Source organism: Ambystoma mexicanum, chromosome 12, assembly GCF_040938575.1.
Source record: "Ambystoma mexicanum isolate Mex_15411 chromosome 12, UKY_AmexF1_1, whole genome shotgun sequence".
Taxonomy (NCBI): domain Eukaryota; kingdom Metazoa; phylum Chordata; class Amphibia; order Caudata; family Ambystomatidae; genus Ambystoma; species Ambystoma mexicanum.
Genome location: NC_090936.1, coordinates 1,147,395,797 through 1,147,413,966, shown reverse-complemented (window position 1 = coordinate 1,147,413,966; position 18,170 = coordinate 1,147,395,797). Strand labels below are relative to the sequence as shown.

General features: G+C 46.5%; 1 long non-coding RNA gene across 1 annotated transcript; it reads right to left on the bottom strand.

Moving 5' to 3' along the window:
- Positions 1-1,510: 1,510 nt before the first annotated feature.
- On the bottom strand, positions 1,511-6,537 carry LOC138514313 (uncharacterized). The gene is made up of 2 exons (XR_011281909.1): positions 6,021-6,537; positions 1,511-3,772 (listed from the first exon to the last, which is right to left on the bottom strand). It is a non-coding gene; the product is annotated as an uncharacterized lncRNA (long non-coding RNA).
- Positions 6,538-18,170: the final 11,633 nt, after the last annotated feature.

Below are 18,170 nucleotides of genomic sequence, written 5' to 3'. Positions count from 1 at the left end.
GTTTATGAACGCTGATTTGCATTCAGATTCATTATATTGTTGACTGTCCTATGTAAAGCGCTTTGGACAAAGGCGCTATATAAAACACAATAAATACAAATACAAATACTGGCCGTTGGACGCTGTCCTGCACTGCTCCGGGAGCACGGCTGGAATTCCACGCCTTGGTCGATAGGCTGAGATATCGCGATGGGGTCTCCAAAAATAAGTCAGTGGTCGCATAATAACAATTACTAAAAGTAGTCAAAAAGTAGTGTACGCCCGTGCAAAACATAGCAGTTTTATTCAGGGCCCAGACACCACTGGGACAGCAAATTCAAACCGATCATGGAACAGAACTGCGTGAAAATGTCAAAGAAACGCAGCTAAAGTTAGAACTTTTATACACTGCAAAGTAATTAGTATTTATGGTCATGCTACATGAAAAAATATCCCCACACAAAGCTGATTGGCGTTCGCACTTTGAACCCTTGTAGAAAAGCATACATTACATTAAATAATTGGGTACACAAACCTTCATACACCATCATCAATTGCAACATGTGATGTCACAATACACCCCCAATTCCCACAACACAAATCTAATTCATTGAAACATTTGAGATGACCAGTGGAACTTTAATCAACTGCCCTGGTCGTCTCATCCTGGTTCACATAGGAAGAGCTACCCATCATGTCACCGTCAGTGCCTTGAACCACAGACGCACTGTTACACAATGTTGCATACCGGGCACACTCTAACCCTTTCCCCGGAGAAACTGTAATATGGGGCAATTTGTGGTTCTTTTTGGCTCCATTAGAAAATTGTAAATTGCAAGTGATTTTGGATTATAAAATGGTCATGCATTCACTATTCATTGGTGGGACCTGTGAGCTCTAATCTATGACCTCAAAAAATAACAACCATTGTATACTTACTTCAGCACTGGCCTGGCATTGCAGACTCTGCACTAAATCACCAGCCACAGCTGCTTTTTTCACACACAAAAGGCCAACGCGCATTGTCTGCAAAAGCAAGCTTTTATGGCCTGTTTACTGCATTTCATCCTAACACTAAGTTTGATTATACTTACCTGTACCCCTGTATTTATAGATGGGTTTTATTACAGAAGCATCAGAATGAGCCCTCCTCCCCTTTTAAAGTGCTACACTCGCAGTTTATTATAAGTGCGTTCTTTCATACCACATTTCTTAGGTAAGATTTTGTAAAGTCCAACTGGTGTGGGAGTTCACAAAACTTATATCTTGGTATTAGGCAGACCCTACTCTTAATATAGACCTGTAGTACAAAAGTCAGTAGAGTTGCTGAGCAGCCAGGCTTATTTTAGGAGGGGTCATGTGAGCTGTAGAGTAGCAGGAATACGGCTCCCCTCTACCCCATAACATGGAAGCCTCCATACCCTCTGTAGATGACGGGAACAAGCATTCCTGGCTGCTGCAGGGAACCAAAGGCTTTATTCCCTGCACCAACGGATTAAAGGTATGAAAATGAATTTTCTTTAAATGTGTGTGCGTGTATGTAAGTGTGTTTATTTTTTTTTTTTATTGTTTGGCTGTATAAAACAACCTTTCAACAATTACAAAAAATGGATAAAACCATATCAAAAACATATTACAATTCAATTAATCAATATATAACACATTTTTAAATTTTGCACCTGACACCCAATATATAAAACATTTTTGTAGCAGCATTTGTTTTTTTTTTTTTTTTTCCCCTTTCTTTCTTTCTTTCCCTTCTATCACCGTTATCTCATGACAGCATTCACAATCACCTTGGATATACTTCATTTAAAAAGGCCGTTGTTGCTAATCTAATTGACATTCTCTTTGTACCAAAAATCAATAGCCATAATTCTTCCATATTAGTTACAGCTTGCGTTGCAAAGCAATTAAAATAGTATTTACAACGTATGACATATAATGCAGGACAGTAGACAATAACATGTTTCAGCGTTTCTACGTTTGCAGGATCCATACAAAAACGGCAGATGTTCTCGCTGGCGTCAATTAGTTTTCGCCTAAATAAAATATCCCTTGTGTGCCACAAATTTAGACGAAAACGAATATAGTCATCTCTGAATTTTGGAGATGGGTATTTTAAAATGTATGGTTCCGCAACTCTAAATTTTTTATGGCCAAACTGGGCAGTGTTCCAATCTTTAGAATGGGAACATTTTTCCAAGGTATATATCCAGTCTTGCCGATATAATTTAGTTTTAGCCTGCGTTGGATTATGAATTAGAATATCTACGGAAATGTCCGCATCTGAAAGAATATTTATAGCTGTGTTTAGCCAGCATTTTGGGTATTGATGATCTGAGTACAATAAATATGTGTTTATATAAGTAGGTAATGTAATGTGCATAAATGAGTGAATGCATGATGTATGGGTGGCAGCCTGGGTGTGTGTGCCTGTATGTTGAAAGAGTGCACGCTTAAATGTATGGGTGGCTGCCTGGGTCTGCCTATATGGTGAAAGGGTACACACTGAAATGTATGAGTGGCTGCCTGAGTGTGCCTGTATGGTGAAAGGGTGCACACTTAAATGTATGGATGGCTGGTTGGGTGTGCATGTATGGTGAAAGGGTGCACACTTAAATGTATGGGTGGCTGCCTTGGTGTACCTGTATGGTGAAAGCGTACACACTTAAATGTATTGGTGGCTGCTGTGCGTGCGTGTTTGTGATGAGTGGTGTGTGTGCTTGTTTTCAGGGGCAACAAAACCTAAATGTAGGGCGTGCTAACCCTTCAAAAGTCATGACAGGTGCTAACTTCACGGGGGATGGAGAGAGGCAAACTTATTTTTGTGGGGGGCATCTAATTTCTTTATGCATTCCAATTACACTATTCTAGTACAGCTTCAATATTACAAACAGTTAACTCTCTCCTTTAAGTCTGAAAGCACCCACTTATGGGCTTCTGTGAGAATGAGCGGTCTCCTGTCCCCTTTCTACCCTTCAAATCACTCCCCTGGCATTCAAGTGCTAAAGGTATCACACAAAACAATGGACATAGAAGGCTAATTTTCAGCCAATTATTTTTTCATACTATAAATGTGTACCCTAACACTGGCCCTAATAAGAAGAACACCCTCTACCTGGGTGGTGTGGAATAAACCCTAGGTAGCGCTGTGGCATCGCCTATCTAACAGAGATAGGTAAGAGGGAAAACTTGCCCTAACTCTACAATGATTGTATCACTTAAGAGAAAAGATTAGTTATTATATTTAACTGGGAAGCAAAAAATTAAGAAGCAGTACTTGTCACCATACTGCCTATCTTGGTCGGTCAAGCAGTTCACGCGGGACTGTGTGTCAAGAAGACTATTTATTTGCCCTCCATGAAGTATGCCTGATCCGCTCGAGAGTGTTTGTAGTAAAACAATTGTTCAATAAAAGTTGTTTCCATGAAACAATCTGTGTATTAATCGACAAATAGAAGAGATATGATAAGTCTCTCTATTTAGATGTTTTGTTTAACATCTTTTACGATGGAATATTCTTCCTCGCATATTTTAACTCCCCCATTGGTTTTATGTGGAGAGATACAAAGGGTAAAAAAATAGACTAAGCTCTAAGAGATCCTTAATGGTCTAGAGTATTCAACTTTTATAATGAATTGCCTATGGGTCTCCCTTAGTTAGAAGACCTCCAAACTTGTGGTCGACCGGTTTCAATGACATCTATCTTCGTTCGTCATCTTCTTCAGGACCGATTTCTTCCATCAGAGAAAATCAATCGGTTTACCCATCAGGGATGGCACAACGGCTTCTGTAAAGGAAGATCGAAAATCCAGAGTGACTTCTCTGCAGGGGAAGCAGAGTAGGGCATTTTTTATTTTACTTGTCTTAATCACATGAGGTTAGTTATTCGGAAGAACCCAAACACTAAACACCCACATCACGATTTCAATTGCCTAAAAAATGAAGCATTTCAGTGCAGGTACTAATAGTGAAATGGTTTACGTTATTAATTGCCGGGCTTTTGTTAACAGAGAAATCCAGGCACTGTTTAACATCTGTCTCCTGTTCTGTCCGGCAACGGCTCTGTAGATCAGCCAGGCCGAGTCAACATAGCCCAACATTTCCAAGGGGTGGGGGAGCGCCAGGGGCTGAAGCCCAGTCAGCTCAATGGTGTTGTGCCACTGTTTGTGTTTAATGCCTTGATTACTTACTGGTAATATTCATTACTCCCAGCCCTATTGTTCCGCATCCAGTACTTGTGTATAAGGCACTTTGCCTCATACACAAGTACTGAGATGAGGTAGAGGGGAATGGAGGTAATGCCTGGCTTAGACTGTAATCTTCACTACTCATAGTCACACTTTTCCTCGGCCCAGTACTTACCTATGAGGCAATGTGCCTCATAGGTAAGCACTGGGACGAGGAAGAGGGACGTGAAAGTAATTCTGGGCCAAGGAGCTGATTTTGGTGGTTGGTGGATGGATGTGTTGGGGATGGGGTGGGACAGGGAGTGTGTGATAAATCGTAATGGTCATCCATGCCCAGGCTAAGCAGGCATGATATATGGTATTATTGGCTAGAAAGGCATTTTGGTGCAGCCAGTCTAATCATTTCTTAGTTTGGCTTGATGTTTTTTTTTTAACTGGGCATCTCTGATAAAGCAGTCCTGCTAAGTGTAATTACCTGGCTCGACTGGCATTTGGGTGCTGTCAGTCTAGCCATTTCTTACTGCAGCATTGTATATTTTTCTGGGTATCTGTGATAAAATAACCATGATAAGTGTAATTGCTTCGACTGGCATTTTGGGGCAACCACTCTAGGTGTGTCTCAGGAGGATAGCTCACGGGCAACGTGCTCACCTTGGAAGCAAGACGACACGGAGCAACACAGGTTCGATCCCCAGGTCCGCGCTTAGAAACCTCTGGGTATTAAGCCTGTTATAAATAACATACCATATCATATGTCTAAATGTGGCCTGGCATGCTTTACTGTAATATGTTTTTACGTGACTAGACAGGTCTACATTGTGCAGCCAGTTGGACATGTTTTCATTGGGGCATGGCATTTTAAATAGATATTCCTGTGCACCGTTGGGTGACTTGCAGGTATTGGATTTTTGGATTGGCGTTACCCTACAAAACAATTGCAAACGCTCTGGCCTTTTAGCCATTTTTTCTAAGAAAGTGTGCTGCATAATGCATTAAAACACATATTTATTACTTTCTCCTGGTGCAGTGTGTGGCATACCCCTGCAGCAGTACGTTTGTGCATATTGCGCAAGCGTGGTAATCTAGGCTGGCCCAGAGTGTGGTACGGCCCGTGATCTGTTTCCGAACTGGGGGGGCCCTCAGCATGGCTTGCAGGGGGGCCCCAAATATTGGTTGCGCCACTGCGCAGACGTGTATCATGATCTCACCAGGGGCTGAATGTGTTGGCTGCAGGTTACACAGATAGCTGCAGTAGGTGAATTTTACCGTCACTTTCCTCTGGGACCAGGAGGTCGGAATTATTGACTTCCTTAAGCCCATTTGGGTAAGAGCCATCTAAAAGCTGTCTTTGTGTTTTGGGGTACAGTGCTGGAAATTGACAAAATATATTAGGCGAACACCCAACCCTTCCCTTTGGGGAAATGGAGGAGTAGGTTAGAGAGACAGGGGCATGGATTGTCAAAAGTGGTGTGGGTGGGACTGAGGGGCAGAAGTAGGTGGCGAATAATGCAGGTGCCCTAAATGGCAGATGCTGGCTCCTTTGCATACAAATTGCCAGGGGAATTGCTAGGTCTGGAAAAGACCCGGGGCTACGCTGATGTCGGAACTGTTGAGACTGGGGGCTAGCTAGCCTTTTGGCTGTAGCTCCTGAGATTCTATCCGGGTCTACAACCAAAAGATCAGGGGCTATCAGCCCCCCCCCCCCTCCACAGCAACGCCCCTGCAAAGTGCATTTGGGGATCAGAAGAATGACAGACACTGTATCAATAGCAACTCAAGCATGCATTGCTTCTGCGCATGCTATTCAAACTGGATGTTGCGCTCGTGTCATTTAATCCGAAAACTCACCATAACAGAAGGACACACAGAGCACAGCTTGCATAGTTCTACACGCCTCGAGAGTTCAAAAGTATATCGTTGTTGTTCCGGACACTTGGGATATAAGGTTTAGAGGGCTTCCTCGACTAGTCGACTTGGTGGGGTTTGGGCCACGTGTCTCCATGGAACGGAGCCCTGGCAAGGCAATTCTTGCGCTCCGCCATGTTCCGGCTCAATTCCACAGTCCCTGGACTGGGGTATATGGATATGGGCCGGGCTGTCTCCTCTCCTCTGACACTGTACTTTCGTTGCAGCTGCCCGTTAACGATTACTTAAAACACTCTGCCCTCTTGTTGCACCCCTCCTCCCCCCAATCCCATAGCTCGGCGCTGGTTGGCAAAAAGAAAATGATTCTTTCCCGCCACACGTCAGAAGGGCAGCAGCTCCATAGGGCATGCGCGTACGCGGCCCTCTTAGCAGGGTGCCAGGCATGCCTGGGCTGGTGAAGGAAGGGGCGGGGCCAAGACTCTAGGCACCGCCCCCTGACGTGCCGTCTGGTTTCGCTTGACTCTTCGGGCCCCGTTTGTTTTGTATATTTTATGGTTGTCATGCGCTGCCGACTCGTTTTCTCAGTCCGAAATGTTTACTTCAGCTACATGCGACGTTTAGAGCGTCGAGGCTCCAAATATCGGGGGAAAGCTCGCGCTCCGCGCATGTGGATGAGTCGGGGAGCTCCGCGAGCACCGTTCTCTCAGGGTGAACTAGTGTGGGGGGCCCGATGCGCCCGCCCGCGTCACTTTCTGCGCTTGTAAGTCGGAGGTGACACGTGGAAGTCACGTCGCAGCCGTCGCTTAGAGACAGGGCGGGCCTATGGGGCTGAGCTGGCAAGTGACAGTGAGTCACTCATTCACCGGCTGGTGACCCTGCGTGTGGGTGGGTGGGTGACTGACACGGTGACCCGCCCGAGCACCCCCGAGCAGGGCCTTCAGTGATACACACTGCAATTACTAGTGATGTACTAGTGACTCCATCCGCCCTTAAGCAGGGAAGGTAGCAGAAGGAACGTGTTTCCTTCTCACCATATGTCTTCCCCAAAAACTCCTAGGTGTCACCCATCCTAGAATATGCCAGCCTTCCAACAGCAGGCCAAAATACCCTGTAGACTTCAGTGGTATCACCCTGCGCCCCCAGTCTCTTATTGCTCAATGTACTGTCCCAGCCTTGTCCTCAACAGGGCCACCCACCAATAACAGCTAACTTCAACCTACTTCAACTTCTCAGACAACCAAATGCTTCAGAGCATAGCAGACTTCAGTAGGGTTCACCCTCCCAGGAAAGCATGGCTCAGTCCTATTATTATATCACACTTTTAAATCTGACATCACCCTCCTTCGAATTAAATCGGAGGTATCTCTGCAAACCTTCTTCGCTTTTGTAAGAACCTATGTGACTAGTCTCCTATGATATGATATGATATATGATATGGTATTTATAACGCGCCTATACACAGGTGTTTCAAGGCGCGACGAGGCAGGGAGGGGAGGAACAAGGGGAGACAGACAACGATCCTACTAGGCCAGGTGTCATTCAGATCGCGCAAGTGCAGGGGTGGGGGAGGGGGAAAAGTGCAAGGGGAAGGGGAGGGGGGGAAGTGCAGTACAAGGTAAGTGGCGAAAAGTAATAAATAAATAGGGCCAGCTGATGGCAAGTGCAAGATAAGTGCAGAACAAGTGCTGGGGAAGTCCTATGGTTTCCCAATCGCCCAGGCTTGATTACTGCAATGTCTTATTCGCTAGAACGTCGACTCGCAACATAAAAAACCTCCAAACTGTCAAAAACAACGCCATGCGCACCGCCCTTAATATCGCTCGTTCAGAACATGTCTCTAATGCCCGCACAGCAGCTCATTGGCTACCCATAATCAAAAAAATCTTATTCAAGGCCCTCTCGATCACGCACAAGTGTATCTCCAACCCAGCCGAACTTTATCTGGTTCAGAAAATCTCCAAAGCTCAATCATGCAGGCCTACCAGAGCCCCTTACACCCATAGGCTGGACCAACCCAAGTTCAAACAGACCAAAGCAGGGGGACTAGCTTCACTGTCACCTCTGCCAAGTAGTGGTACTCCCCCTCCCACCCCCCCACCCGCCGTAAGAGCAGAAGAATCCTACTGGGACTTCCGCAAAGCCCTCAAAACATGGCTGTTCACTCAACCTTCTTGACCTCCTTTCATCACCTCACCTGTGTGCTCAAGATTCTAAGCTTAGTACTGCAACCTATGCACCTATGTTTCCTATAACCTTATCTATGTACTCATGACTGTATCCATACCTATGTATTTATGATTTCGTCCTACCCTGGGCACCATGTAACTGGTTCAGCGCCAGGGGTGGACTGGGACCTAAAAGAGGCCCTGGAAATAATTACTGGGGACCAAAAGAGGCCCTGGAAATAATTTTCAAAGTGGCCCATATGACACATTTTCAGCAAGCCCAATGCTTTTCCTATGAGAAAATATGGAACTACCACACAAAAGAGGCCCAGGGTGCAGAGGCCCCCCGGGAAATGTCCAGAGTTCCCGATAGACCAGTCCACCCCTGTTCAGCGCCCTGATTCCTAAGGGTTTGTGGGCGCTCTAAAAATGTAAAAATAAATACATTTTAATGTGACCCCACCCTTTAAAAGCCCCAGGCCCTCTACTTGGACGCTTAACACATGGAGCTGGATGGGCCGTTCCCAGCCATTTGTCGTGTATAGAGGACAGATTGCCACAGAACAACTTGCTGCACCTACGTAGAGATTTTCTGAAATTGGCCGGAATCTCCTGCTGATTATTTCGCCAAACCTCCGCCCCCCGAAAGTAATATTTGTTTTATGCAGTCCAAGCATTCTTATAAAAGCAGAGTGTGAGGCAGTTTGCAGTGCCGCGACCAGTAGGGAGGGAATCATGTTTTCATGAAAAAGAGACCTATCTATTCTCCCTGCATCTCCGGGAGTCTCCATGCCTTTTCCACTAAATAACCTGCCTCATTATTGCATTAAAAATGTCTATAAACCAATAAAAAATGTGTTCAACTTTCCTTAAATCACTGACGCCCCTGTAAAAGGAAGCACATTTTAAAAACGAAATATGTGTTCTGGAGAAAATAAAGAATGCTTATTGTATGATTACTTTTCTTGTTACCATTAATCGCATGTGATCTGTTTTTGATCCTCATTTTGTCTGGGGTTGGTTTTTAAGTTATTGAGAAAATATCTCCGAGATCATTGAATTTTTTGAAACTCGTCACTGTGGTTCAGGCAGTTCTCCAAATCTGGTTTGTCCTGATGCAGCCCTTCATACTTCGCCTTATAGGATGAAGGCAAAGGAATAGTGGAGGCAGCTTTTGGTGTGGGGGCGGCTAGTAGGGCGCCAGCAGAAAGCTGGGGAGTGCACAAGGGGGGAGCAAGGGAGTAGAGCAGCATTCCGCTCTTGACATCCTCATCTCACTTCAATCAAGAGATCTCAATCTAATCTAGTGCTGAATATAAAGAGGTTTTGCTTTTAAAACATGAGCACTTTGTTAAAGAATAAGGCAAAAACTATTCATTGCTCCCATTTTCACAGAGTCATCATAATATTTGTTTGCGTGACCCCCCCATTTTAATGTGTTCCTACGCAAGGCAGGGGGGGGTGTATTTTATTCTACTCCAGGGATCTGCGACCTTTCGCTGCACAGATATTTGGGACTACAAATCTCATCTGCCGTAGCAAGTGGGGCCAATATTGAAGGATCAAGGGAGTAGTAGTCCAAAACATCTGGAGAGACGCAGGTTGCAGACTGCATTACTCGAGTGGTGTCTCAGATTTGTATTCTTTGGCGATATCAGATTAGCACTTTGTGCCTAAGGAGGCGTCAATAGTATTTACGTACAAGGCAAAGGGGGCGCAGTTATTGAACTTTTCATTTCCATGTTCAATGCCCCAGTACAATGGCAAAAGGCAGGTACCTTAAGAATGCAGGAAGAGAGCTGCTTCCAGATTCCCTTCCATGAATACCAATGGAGGTGGGAGAAGAGCAACACATACAAAACGGAGACCGATGCATGAAGCGTGGAAGAGAGACACAAATCTTAGGCAATTAAAAGAAAAAAGACAATTTTGCTTATTTCCATCTTCAGATCATGGCCATTTTAAGATCGGCCAAGCACATTTTCAAAAGGGCTCTCCGAATTATGCCATCGTCTCATGATGCTCTTTTCTATTTTAACATAATAATGGGCTTTAGCGTCGGAAGAATTGGCAAGTAGGGGCAAATTTAGGTAAGAGACATTGGTTACAGCAATGTGGACCATGTATAAACCTAAAAAAAGAAATGCCCTTACAAGCACCTCGTTCAAAATCCAGCGAAGATTTATATGGAACTTCCCCTCTAGTAATCCAGGAAAGGTTTTGGTCACAGTTAACTGCTAAACGTATGAATCCATATTGCCCAACGACAAGATGGGATATGCAAGTAGGATCGCTTGGTTACCCTACTAAAAGAAGGGGACCTTATGAATGGATTTGAGCATCACCAGGACACCAGTGCATGACACACTTAAATCTTTAAGTAATTCTCTAACAACTGTGCTCTTGAAGGATTTATGAATCCTCTTTTTTGAGTTAAAACCTAACTCAGAACTCACAAGATGTCCAACAACTGAAAAGGAAAATATGAAATCCCACAGAAAATTGACTGGACAATGGTGCCACCTCAATGGGATATCAGTGTCTCAGCCCTGGATTTTACTTTTGCTAATCTTTAGTATCAAGCGCTTTAAGTTAAGTTTGTTCAATTGAAGGCGGTACTACTCCAAGAACACATTTGTTTGTTACATGAAATCCTGGGACTGAAAAAAACAGTGTTTTCAGGTGACAAGAAGTCCCCATTTCAATGTAAGTTGAACAGTGACTTCACATTTGACTAACTTCTGGCTGATGCCCCTTGTCCATCTTGATTGGTAACTGGGAAATAGGGTAGCAGAGTTCTTTTTTCTTTATTAGTGCACATGCTTTAAATCAAACCTTACACTCAAATATCATTTCATCAGTAGACATACTGTTGCACACACTATTAAATCGTTAAACATCAATGCATATACATTTAATAAAATCCCACTGATCTATATATACATATTTGAAAAAGTATGTTTGTATGTTCAGGGTTTGTTTCCAGCCCCATAACAGTCGGTGGGCTGAAATTTTGGCCAAAGGTCAGCATACCAGTCTGCGTTGTACTGGCGATAGTGAAAATGATCAACCCTGCCCATTCGCCTTGCACAGGGTGGGGGTTTGGCCCTGTGCTTATCAGTATAGGCGATTTTGGGAGATTGCCAATTTTGCAATTGTTAGCTCACTCCCACAACAGTTGGTGGGCTGAGATTTTGGTCCGAGGTTGGCATACCAGTCTGGTGTGTACTGGCGATATTGAAATCTGACCAACCCCACCCATTCGCCCAGCACAGGGACGGGCCCGGACCCTGTGCTTTCAGTATAGGTGATTTCGGGAGATTAACGATTTTGCGACTTTTCCAATAATAGGAATTTAGGACACAAGATCGGGCATACCAATCTGGGTTGTACTGGCGATAGTGAAATTTGATCAACCCCACCCATTCGCCCTGCACAGGGGTGGAGTGGGGTCCGGCCCTGTGCTATCAGTATAGGTGATTTCGGATTTTTGACGATTTTGCAATTATTCATAAATAGAGATTTATGACACAATAAAACATACACAACGCTATAGCAGACCCCCCTCGTGCATGTCAGCTACAGATCCGTACAATGCCAGGTGGTACCCCTAGTTATAACTAAAACAAAAACACTGGATCTGTACAGGTCTATAGTACTGAAAAGAGCATATTCATCTTCAATGTTGGTCCTCAACTAAAACATTCATCAATATAATTAAATTCATGACTAAGCCACTTTAGATACTAAATTAGCTATACGAATCGCAGAAGAGCATACATTAAACCCAACGAGTTCCCCTGGATGATCCTTGACCAGATACACTTCTTTAAAATGAAAGATTGGTCATGGATAAAGTCAAAACATAGAATTTGCAAATTCATTAAAACAGAGCATCCTAACCAAATGTTTAATATTTTCAATATCCCAACCACAAAACCTGCATAACGCATTCCTCATCTCACATTTGGAATGGAGGCACATTATTTCACGTGTAATCAAAAGTTTAAAACGGGATCTCATCAACATCTTTTGCTGATGCTGCCATGGCCGTTAAACCTTTAAAATCAGCTTCCCCCTTGGAGGAGATCCCTCTCTCTTTAAAGTAATAGCGGAGGACCTCTGTGAAAATACTGTAGAAGCATTAAATTCTTCTCTTTTGCACAGCTACATTCCGTCAGCTCTGAAACACAGCCTGGTTATTTGGCTACCAAAGAAACCCTCCTTGGATGCTAAAGTTATCCAATTATCGTTCTAGGTTATTCCTCTTATGAAGAAACCCTCCTTGGATGCTAAAGTTATCCAATTATCGTTCCCGGTTATTCCGCTTATAAATAAACCATTCTTGGATGCTAAAGTTATCCAATTATCGCCCCATTTCTTTACTTCCTTTCTATATGAAAATGTTGGGGACCGTAGAAACAGTAACACCCCAGCTCCGGGCCTTTCCGCGAAGTTCATCAGGTGCTAGATGCCTGTCAACTTGTGAGAGTGAAATGGTCTTACGGTGGCAGACATTTTACAATGGAGGGTGTGTTGAAAGGTGCATGTTCAGAAGCGGAAGAACGTGCTAACTTGTTTTGCATGACAAGCATCTTCTGTGTTGCAGTGTATGACTCAGTGTGTGTCTTCTTCGGTAGAGAACTTTTCTTATATATTTGTGGGCAGTGCGTTATTTTTCATGTTTGTATTGACATGCAGGGAATTCCCATGTTCCATGTTTCCCATGACTCGATGCGCGTGCGCATTCACTGGTAAAGGGTCGCCCTCATCTGTCCAGGTCCTAGAAAGGATGCTGGCATTTCACACTCCTTTGTATCCAGGCATGTTTTTGCATGGATGTGTGGTGAATTTGCTGAGTATTCGTGTATTCCTGTGTAGTGAGGTCCACTCTTGAGCTCTCACCTTAAATCCACTCTCCTTGTAGCCCTGGGGGATTAAGTGGGCAGGGGGCGTCTTTTCACCTGCCCATTGAGGGAATCTGAAAGCCCTGGGGTTGCTTTGTGTGTCTCTTACACTCCCCTCCAGCCACAGATAATTAATGAGGAGGTGCCCTCGTGTCACACCCATGCACATCTTCATCACCTTTGTCTGTATAATGGTTCAGAGACCCAGGAGTGCTGTGGTGCGTTCTTTGCAGGAGAGCATGCTATTGTGTATTCCTGTAGAGTCGTTAGCTGTCACACCTTCCCCAGCTTCCTCTAACCACAGGTCATGATTGTTGAGTACCTCTTCACCCACGGGGTGCTACCCCTAGGGAGGTGTTAGTTTCTGCTCCACTGTGGTGTGGTGGCAGAGTGATGGTCCCTTATTTCTTTGATAGTGGGTGGGTGCTTTTCCTCACACTTACTTACCTTACTTACCTTACCTCTCACCATCCAACTGCACCACCTTAGCCAGAGCGCTAGTCCTCTCCAAAGTCGACTACTGCAATGCTCTATACTTGGGCACCAGTCAGAAAAACATTAACAAACTACAAGTCATACAAAACAACGCCTTGCGAGCAGCCCTGAACATACCTAAACATGAACACATTTCAGACGCCAGACGCTCCTGCCATTGGCTATCCATACCACAAAGAATTGAATATAAAACCATCTCACACACACACAAATGCCTAGCTAACCAAGCACCCAGTTACCTATCCGACAACCTCACTCACCACACCCCAGCGCGCCCTACCAGATCAGCTCAAACACACTGCTTAAATATCCCAAGATTTAAGCTCCAAAAAGCAGGTGGCTCTAGCTTCCCCGTGCTTGCCTCCAAACTCTGGAATTCACTTCCACTCGTGCTGAGATCAGAACCGTCCTTTCACAGATTTAGACACAACACCAAAACATGGCTTCTATCCAAAGAAACGTAAACTGCCTAGCCCTACCTTACTAGCATGCACCAAGACTGTAAATTTGTAAATATGTAAATCGGTCTGTACATTACCTCTAACTGCGTGATAATGTCCCAAATGTATTGCTCTCATCCACCTTGACCATGCTATACCATATATGTAACTATCTGTAATTGAAACTGATTGACAACTCCCTCAATCTCTGTTACTGGTCCCCTAAAACCATATTGTATCATATTGTACTGTTGTATTAATCTTGTTGTATTCTTCGCAAGCGCCTGGATGCCCCAGGGCCAGGCGGCGCTATACAAATAATAAACTAAACTAAACTAAAGTCTCTCCTTAAATCCATTTTCCTTGTAGACCTGGGGGATTAATGGGAGAGTAACCTATCATCACTCCCAGGCAGGGGCAGCTTTCCACTGCCGCATTGAGTGAAACTTAACACCTATTGAGGTACACCAGGGTGCCACCCACCGTGACACTGCAACATCTAGCAACCTCGCCCACACCAAGGTTCTACTATTTCACCACACGCCTTGAAAAAGATCCAGGAGGTTCGTAACACGTGTTGGCTAAATTCTTACCATTAAATCCATCCTCTGACCTAAGACATTCTGACTAAATCTCGTTTTTGTGAAAGATTAGAAAATCTAAGAAAACAGAACCACTGACCCAGTGCCTAGATGACAAGAGTTCTACACAATTCCTGTATTTGGCGTGTGTCATAACCGAGTGTCACATCATATTATTATGCTATTTACTTGTATAGGCAATTATACCACAGTAAGACTGCCTCTGAGCACTGAGGGTGCGGAACGTAGGGGGAGTAGGTAAGGATACAGCACACCAAAGTGAGCACTAGGGTCCCACACCTCGGATCTGCACCGGAGGCTCCAGAGTCGTGAAAAGACAGCTATTTAGGAGGGTTAACTAGCTGATCCTGAAGCCACCCTCCTGTGAGGGTGGTCTTCACTATGTGGGATCTATTCTGGGAATACAGCTCTGAACTGCTGCCCAGGTGATTATTGGACCCTAGCAAACAACTTACGGAGGTGCCTGTGGCGTTGTGGAGGCGAAGACCTTCCTACCTGGGTATAATGTGCATACAAACAACCCCCCTTTCTGAAATCCTAGACATGGTGGCGAGCCTTCACAGCCAGTGTGGTTCTTTTTCACTATTGCTAGTGCACGTGTCTGCAATTATAGGGAGGGGTTGCATTGTGCATTCACGGATAGAGTCACTGGCCTTTGTGCGCGTGTGTGCGTGTGCGTGTGCGTGTGCGTGTGTGTGTGTGTGTGTAAAGGAGGTAGTATCTACTAGTATATATCGTGTATTCAAAGGTGGAGTGTTGAGAATTGTGGGTGGTGGGTGGGGTTCTAGGTTGGGTATTCAGACATCAGTCTAGCGTGTATAACTATAGGTGTGATATTTTCTGGTTACCCCCAAAAACCCTCCCACCTTCTCTGCGTTTTGTATGTATGCATGGGCTGGCACTGCATTCCGTGGCAGGGGGCTTATTTGTCTATTCCCAATGTGGATAATGGATGTGTTTGTGGTTCGGGCAAAATGTATATTTGCAGGAATTTTGGGAGAGTGAAATGAGTTAAGGTGGCTGACATTCATAAATGGAGGGTGTGTTGAAAGGTGCATGTTCAGAAGCGGAAGAACGTGCTAACTTGTTGTGCATGACACGCATCTTCTGTGTTGTAGTGCATGACTCACTGCGTGTCTTAAGTAGAGAACGTTTCTTATGTAGTGTATGACTCACTGAACGTTTCTTATGTAGTTGTGGGCAGTGCGTTATTTTTCGTGTTTGTCTTGACAGGCAGGGAATTCCCATGTTCTATGTTTCCCATGACTCGACGCGCGTGTGCATTCACTGGTAGGGGGTGGCCCTCGTCTGTCCAGGTCCTGGAAAGGATGCTGTTATTTCACACGTCTTTGTATCCGGACATGTTTATGCACGGATGTGTGGTGAATTTGCTGAGTATTCCCGTGTAGTGAGGTCGGCGCTCTCACCTTAAATCCACTCTCCTTGTAGCCCCTTAAGAGGGGAGTCGCCTAACGTCACACCCAGGCAGGGGGCATCTTTTCACCTCCCCGTTGAGGGGATCTGAAAGCCCTGGGGTTGCTTTGTGTGTCTCTTACACTCCCTCCAGCCACAGATAATTAATGAGGAGGCGCCCTCGTGTCACACCCATGCACAGCTTCTTCGCCTTTGTCTGTATAATGGTCCAGAGACCCAGGAGTGCTGTGGTGCGTTCTTTGCAGGAGAGCATGATATTTTGTATTTCTGCTTGGAGTCGTTAGCTGTTACACCTTCCCCCAGCTCGCTCTAGTTACAGGTCATGATTGTGGAGTACCCCCTCCGCACGGGATGATAGCCTCCAGGCAGGTGTTAGCTTTTGCTCCACTGTGGTGTGGTGGCAGAAGCATGGTCCCTTGTTTCTGTGATAGTGGGCGGGGCGATTTCCCTCACACTTACCAACCCAGTCTCCATTTGGTCACACATTATAATGCAAGTACCTCCTCGTACCGCCCCCTCAGGCTAGTGCACGGACCATCCTTGGGTTCTCAGGTGCCGGGATGTGGCTGGGGGCGTTGTCTCCAGTCCCACACTCTCTAACCCCAACTGTGATAATGAAAGAAGAGTCACTCCTCCCTTCCTGTCACCCCCAGGCAGTCGCACGCTTCCCGCAGAAGGGGGAAAGGGGCGTGAGCCTCTGAGGGTCCGGAACAGGGGTGGGAGTGATTTTTTCTTCATTCGCCTGTGTGTGTATGCGGCTGTCATGGGAAAGGGCCGCCTCCTGCGAGCAGGCCAGGGCAAGGGGAGGTGGCTTTGAAGTGTGGCCCAGCCCTAGTATGTAGAACTCAAGGGGCTGACTCGTGGGGCTCGTTGCCCATGAGTGTGAACCGCTGCAACAAAAAGGCGGCCTAGCCAACCTGTGTAGAGGGCCGAAATGCTGTTCTGATGCGTGTTCTCATGGAACTTCCCCCAGAGAGGGCGGGCCACACCTACCTCAGACGCAGAGGGAGGCGGGCCTAGGCCCTAAGAACTGTGGGGAGGCCCGGGCTCTGACAGGGAGGCCAGCCTAGGCCCTAACTGGAGGCAGGCCCATATCCAGATATAGAGGCGGGCCTAGGCCCTGACTGGAGGCAGGCCTATAGCCAGACACTGAGGCGTGCCTAGGCCCTAACAACTGTAGGGAGTCCCGGGCTCTGCCAGGGAGGCGGGCCTAGGCCCTAAGAACTGTGGGGAGGCCCGGCTCTGACAGGGAGGCCAGCCTAGGCCCTAACTGGAGGCAGGCCCATATCCAGATATAGAGGCGGGCCTAGGCCCTGACTGGAGGCAGGCCTATAGCCAGACACTGAGGCGGGCCTAGGCCCTAACAACTGTAGGGAGTCCCGGGCTCTGCCAGGGAGGCCAGCCTAGGCCCTAACTGGAGGCAGGCCCATATCCAGATATAGAGGCGGGCCTAGGCCCTGACTGGAGGCAGGCCTATAGCCAGACACTGAGGCGTGCCTAGGCCCTAACAACTGTAGGGAGTCTCGGGCTCTGCCAGGGAGGCGGGCCTAGGCCCTAAGAACTGTGGGGAGGCCTGGGCTCTGACAGGGAGGCCAGCCTAGGCCCTAACTGGAGGCAGGCCCATATCCAGATATAGAGGCGGGCCTAGGCCCTGACTGGAGGCAGGCCTATAGCCAGACACTGAGGCGGGCCTTGGCCCTAACAACTGTAGGGAGTCCCGGGCTCTGCCAGGGAGGCGGGCCTAGGCTCTAACAACTGTAGGGAGTCCCTGGCTCTGACACGGAGGCGAGCCTAGGCCCTAACAACTGTAGGCAGTCTGGGCTCTGACAGGGAGGCGGGCCCAGGCCCTCACTGCAGGCAGGCCCTTATCCAGACAGGGAGGCGGGCACAGGCCCTTGCATCTATAGGCAGGCCAGGCTCTGACAGGGAGGCAGGCCCAGGCCCGGGAGGCAGGCCCATGTCCTGACACAGAGGCCGGCCTAGACCGCAGCTGGAGGGCGGACCCTCTGGAAGCACAGCCCCGAGCACAGGGAGGCGGGCCTAGCCCCCACCGTGGGGGCAGACCCATGCCCTGACAGGGAGGCGGGCC